This window comes from Vanessa cardui, chromosome 10, assembly GCF_905220365.1.
Source record: "Vanessa cardui chromosome 10, ilVanCard2.1, whole genome shotgun sequence".
Classification (NCBI taxonomy): Eukaryota; Metazoa; Arthropoda; class Insecta; order Lepidoptera; family Nymphalidae; genus Vanessa; species Vanessa cardui.
The window spans coordinates 1,784,015-1,790,014 of record NC_061132.1 but is presented as its reverse complement, the minus strand read 5'-3'; positions in this window follow the sequence as shown (position 1 = coordinate 1,790,014).

The following is a 6,000-nucleotide window of genomic DNA, read 5'->3' as shown; positions in this document are numbered from 1 at the left end:
AGTAACTACTGAGTTTCTTGCCTTGGTAGAATCTACTTTCCGAACCGGTGGTAGCTTCACCGAATTGTAAACTGACGATTCAAAAGTGCTTGTAAAAGCCTACTTGAATAAAGTTTATTTTGATTTTGATTTTAAATTAACGTGGTTATTTTTTAAGAGTTCTCGTGAACAAGACGTAAGTAGAAAATGTCGAAATTTCAAACTATAAGAACCATGAAAAATATCCCGTTTTAAATACTTATAGTAATAAATATACTTTATTTAATCAAGCGCATAATTTAAATAATTTGAACGAGTCTCAGAAGAAATGATTAGAATCTAAGTTAGAGAGTTTTCTGAAATTTTGTTGAAACTTATTTTTGCTAGAGATTATTGCGATTTTCGTCCCTCGATTCAAAATCTTCATGAATTAAATAAATTGGTATTCAATCTTTTTTTTTTCCCGGCTAATATGAATGTTGCTTTAATTTGAATATCGAATTGAACGTTAAGTCTTGAATATAACTTCAATATTGATGTTACGTCATTGTCGTGAGAAAATGACGTTTCGGATACTTGCAAAGTTTAACTTCGGAAGTAAAATTAAAGAGGATACAAATTATTCATTGGAACAGATCTGCTAATAACAATTTTGTATTACAAATATAGACCTATTCATCAAATTAATGTTAAAAATAGCAGATATGAAAATCTCTATTGGTATCGGCTATAGATTAAATTTAACTAATTATTCTTTAATGAAACGGAACAATACAACTCCATATGCCATTTCAATAAACTTTAAATATACTTATTAATTTAAATTTAATGATTACATTATCCTATATTAACGTTTTTGTTAATAAACTGTATTTATTTGTATAAATAAATATATACCTATCAATTGAAAAAGACATGTATTTAGCAACTAGATTCATTTTAATAGTAGGTTATTGAATTTATATTCAATAAAATATCCATAAATATTAATTGTCACAGCATCAACCTTGATTTGGGTTATATACAAGAACTACCCCCAGCTCTCTCAATGTGAAATTTGGGTTATACGAGCAATTACTGGAACATCTATTTATCAACCATTGTGGGTTTAATTTTTTTTTAGTTTTTGATCAATGCCCTAAATTAATTAAGGAATTTATATTCCTCTTTGCCTCTCCGTTTTTTATAGGAGTGGATGAACATTAGCTTAACCGATCGATCCTGAAACTGTATATTTTTGTGTTTAATTTATTTTTATCAATCTGCTCTTGCTCGGTGATGAAGAAAAATATGGTGACGGGACCTTGCACATGTCAGTCTTGCGTTGGATAATATATATGCGCTAGTGAGTTGTTGGTTATGCCTTGACGTCGTAACTACTGAACTAGTTATTGTGAAATTTGCCTGATCTTATTATGAGTACAAAATAAGCCACTGCGTACCTGAATCGTCGTGGACGAAGAAGCGTTCGGATAATCGTATGCACATAAAATACATATCACTAATGAAATGAGATCGTACTCGTAGTACGATCTCATTTCATTATTGATATGTATATCCAAGACGCGTTCGGAAACTCGTATGCGCATAAAATATATATAACTAAATAAGTTGAATTAGATGTGCCAATGCCGCATCCATATTTAAAAAAAATGTCGCCTAAAGCCGACATCCCACGCGTACCTTTAATTGCTGCCATCTTGATACGGGTGTTATATCGAGCGGCAAAATGGGTTTTTCGCGGTTCCAGCAACTTTGTACTCCCACATTATCGGATTTACCAGATACTAGTAGAAATTGTACGTTACATGTATGAGCTTTTATGGCAGCTTTGTGACATTTTAACTTTGTAGGGTTATATGATTTTTGGTAACTTGTTCTGTTAAGGGGTTTTCAAAGTTGAAATTGTGAATAGCTCAATTAGTGCACAAATATATATTAAACTGTAATTGTTGACACTGGATTATGAGCCATGGTTTATAAGGAATGAGTATAATTGTCACTATTATCTGGTTGAGTGTTACCAGTGGTGCACATTCTTTATCAAATGGATTATTCTTCAAAGTAAATCTGATTTAAATTTAAATATATTTATATGGTTTTTAAAATAGATTATTTTTAATAAAAAGAGAGATGAAGATGGTTCAGTAATTAGTTTTACTTATAATTATTCGTCTGTGAAGTAAAATATCTTGCAAAAAACTGCATGATCAAACCTGATCAAACCTCCTCAACAGAGAATCATATTGATCACACGTTCTTAATCCTGTACTTATAAAGTCGATGGTGATACATACATGAGTATATATCATAGTAATTTTACCACCTAATGGTAAGTGGTCACCATCACCCATAGACACTTACGCTGTAAGAAATATAACAATTCCTTACATCGTCAATGTTCCACCAACAATCAAACCGGAACACAACAATACTGAGTACTGTTATTTGGCGGTAGAATAACTGATGAGTGAGCCCTACCACCAAGTGAATAAGCCCAATAAATATTAACATTGAAATCGACGTTTGTAAACATATTGAAATCATTAGATAAGGTAAAATATAAACGTGAATACAAAATGAATCCAAATCCATCAAATTTCACAGTGAAATTCAAAGGAATTTCAAATCCAAACCGCGTATACCGAGACGCATTCAGGATTAATATCGTACGGCAATTAAATTTTTTTTTTCCTCGCGACGCCTCAGGGTTCATCAACTAGGATCTTTCTCAAAAACATCAAAATAATTATATACCGTAAACGAATAATGATTGAAAGGTCTAACTTTTGCGTGCAGAGTAGATTTGATACAGAGCTTTTTATATTTAAATTTTCATAATAAGCTGTAATTTAGTTTTATTTTTTTTGATCAAATAATTAATAATGGAGTGACTAAATAGGAATCTCGTAGTCATTTATTTATAAATGTAAATATAAAAAACAAAATTTGCTTAAGGATTGTGTTTTTATTTAAAGTGTATTGCTAGGAGTCCACACTAAGCAATATACAAGATTACATGTATATGGAGTATCTATGAAATATAAAACGTATAGACTCTAAGTCAAGGTGGCCTTTCTCAAGATAGACTCTAACGGAACAGAATATTAATTAAAATACATAAGCGTGTAAGCAAGACGATTGCCCTTTCTCCAAACTGCTGCAGATTATTTGAGAGAAAGAAAAAGAGAAAATTCTTTAAAGGAACCCAAATCCAACAAACAAATCTATAACAACCCTATACTTGCAACTAAGCACGAATTAGTTCAATAAGATACACAAGTCTTACTAACTTGCTATAATATAGTTTTAATGCCAAACACTCAACCAAAACTACTCTATATTTTAAATAAGAGATCGCCTGAAGCGACTCATCTGTATCGTATGTACTGGCTTGTCGAACCAACCCGAATGTCTGCTATTAAAAGGTCTTTAGGCTGCGACAACCAATATAACGATTGAGAAAGCCAAACAAAATTAATCCTTATGTCATAATGTTATGGTTTATTTCAACTGCAATGAAAAAATTGCAACATATTACGCATAATTGACAGAGCTATTATCAGATAAGTGCATCGATTTTCAATCTTATGCAATCGCAATAAGGACCTCGATGGTAGCATATCGATTTGTTCAACAGGCCATCTGGGTACAAATGAGTAGTTATTTGGAAAGAAAGACCGATTCGAATTAATGAATTAACCACTGGTTTTGTTCAATCGTTCTAATGAACATTCTTTTGATCGTTTCGCCTGTTTTGACGATTGGAACGACGAATTAATATATATTTTATTGAACTTATATTAATATAAAAATATAATAATTCTTTAAAGTTGGCTTTCAGTATACTAGAAAAGAAGCATCCAATTCAAACTATAAGTATTAAAAAAAATAGTTATATACTTTAGGTGCTGTATCAACTGTGCTGTAAACATCTCAAAGCTGGATTAAGACCTCTACTTTTGGGAGAAATTTAAGACTGTATTCTAACACTTTGCTTTGTGGTAGAGCTTGGTGCTAAAGCCTGGGTAAGTACCAACTAATCAACAGATAGTATTCCATCGAACAGTAATAGTTATCAATGATATATTCCAGTTCGAAGGCTAACGGAACCAGTGTAACTAAAGGCACAAGGGTCATAACATCTTGATAGATATCTTGTCATAAAAAATACCAATACATGATAATAATATTAATGCAAGTTAGTAACAGTGGATGTAAAAGTAGAAGATGTTCTTCCACACTTTCCTCAAGATTTTTCCCTACATTGATAGGGCAAGATTAATTATATTATTATAGCTGTACGACTTCACTAAAACGACGTTAAATAACAATTATTATTATTACATCTAGCAGACAAATTTTGACGTTATTTTAAAGCAACCACAAACCAAGAAATCTTCAAACAGTCATATGCACGTCGTATTGCAAATGGGTACCATAACTAAATACCTAAAATGAACTATCAAACATTTATTTTACAATCATGCTCGAACACAAGCAGCCAATTCCGGAGCAATCCCGGGGGCGCGCTTAGTGATTCAGTTTCAGATATCACACACCGATCTGTCGACAATGCACCACAGGTGGCAGTTTGGCCTTCAATGCTATTTTGTGGTGCGTTCACATTCATTAGACACTTGAACGTTCTAGTTCTCGTTCATTCATTCAGTTATCTACTCAATCTGTGATAAGGAAAATGAATGAATGATAGGATTCATAATGTATGTCGGTGCTATATATATTGACTGTTTTGGTACATAGTATAAAGACTATAATATGGAACAGCGCGATTAATTATCTCTTCTATTTAATAAAAAAACCTTGAACTGACCGTATACTGACCTCATCTATCTTAATTGCCAGCAAGCTCTAAAAACATAGATACAATAATTAGGACAGATTTATTGAATTTCGAAAATCGATTCAACTCCATTATTCTAAATTTGAATTTTTATTGAGTTGATTTTTTCGTGTATTTTTCGTGTAGTCATTTTATCATATGTGCCTTTGTTGTGCCAATTTTTCATTTTGAACGTTTCCATTTTCAAACAAAATCACATACGAAATTTAATATTATTAATTTCATGTGTTAAATTTCTATATTCACGTGTCAGTTGCCTTCATTGATTCTTGATTCTATACTCATATATTTATTCGATATAGTTAGTATTATATTAGTCAGCAAGTGACCTTTATAAGTGGAAGGAACTCAGATAGTATATCCCTTGCATCCGTCGTTACGCAGACTAAGTCTTAAGTATATCTGCTGGTCTATGATGGCAAATATTTCACGATACAAATTCTACATTGTAAAGCAACTTGAACCAGTAGGAATATTGTCTAAGCAAGCCTTAGTTACCTTCATCCAATCTCTCAGGGAATAGCTAGAGTTATCTGCTCCGTACTGAAATTGTTCGATTGTCTCGAAGCTCTGAAAGGTCTTCAGTATTCATGATTGCTCTGCGTTTAGACTAGCTCTTGGATTAATTTAGATTTATTTGTTGAAAGCAAAGTTTCTTGACTTAGGTATTAAGTGGGAATTGGTGGAATAAATCTAAAATTTATTGATGCAATTTGTACTTCAAATCAAATAGAAATATTATTTTCTAAGCAAGATTAAACAGAATTTACAGCTATCAACAGTTTGGGTGTAGTGTATAATTAAAGAAAATTTTCATTTTTTATGTAAGTAAATATTAAGGATATATTTTCACTGTTTTCTGGGGCATGTATATTCATAATTACATACTTTAATGTCAAAATCAAAAGTCAAATATTAATTCAATATAAAAGCATTAAACTTGCTTATTGGTCGTCAAAAATCTAGCATCGTCTAAATATGATTTTCACTTTTGCACACTTACTTAATTAATATAGTACTAACAGCTTCCACATAATATTTGCCTGATAATCCAATCATTTTGGTTAACATTAGGTAAATACCTCAGAATTTGATATAAGCATCTATAAAGTTCTCCCTTCTTCTAAGTAATATACTCTTTTGTCTCAAAACCTTCA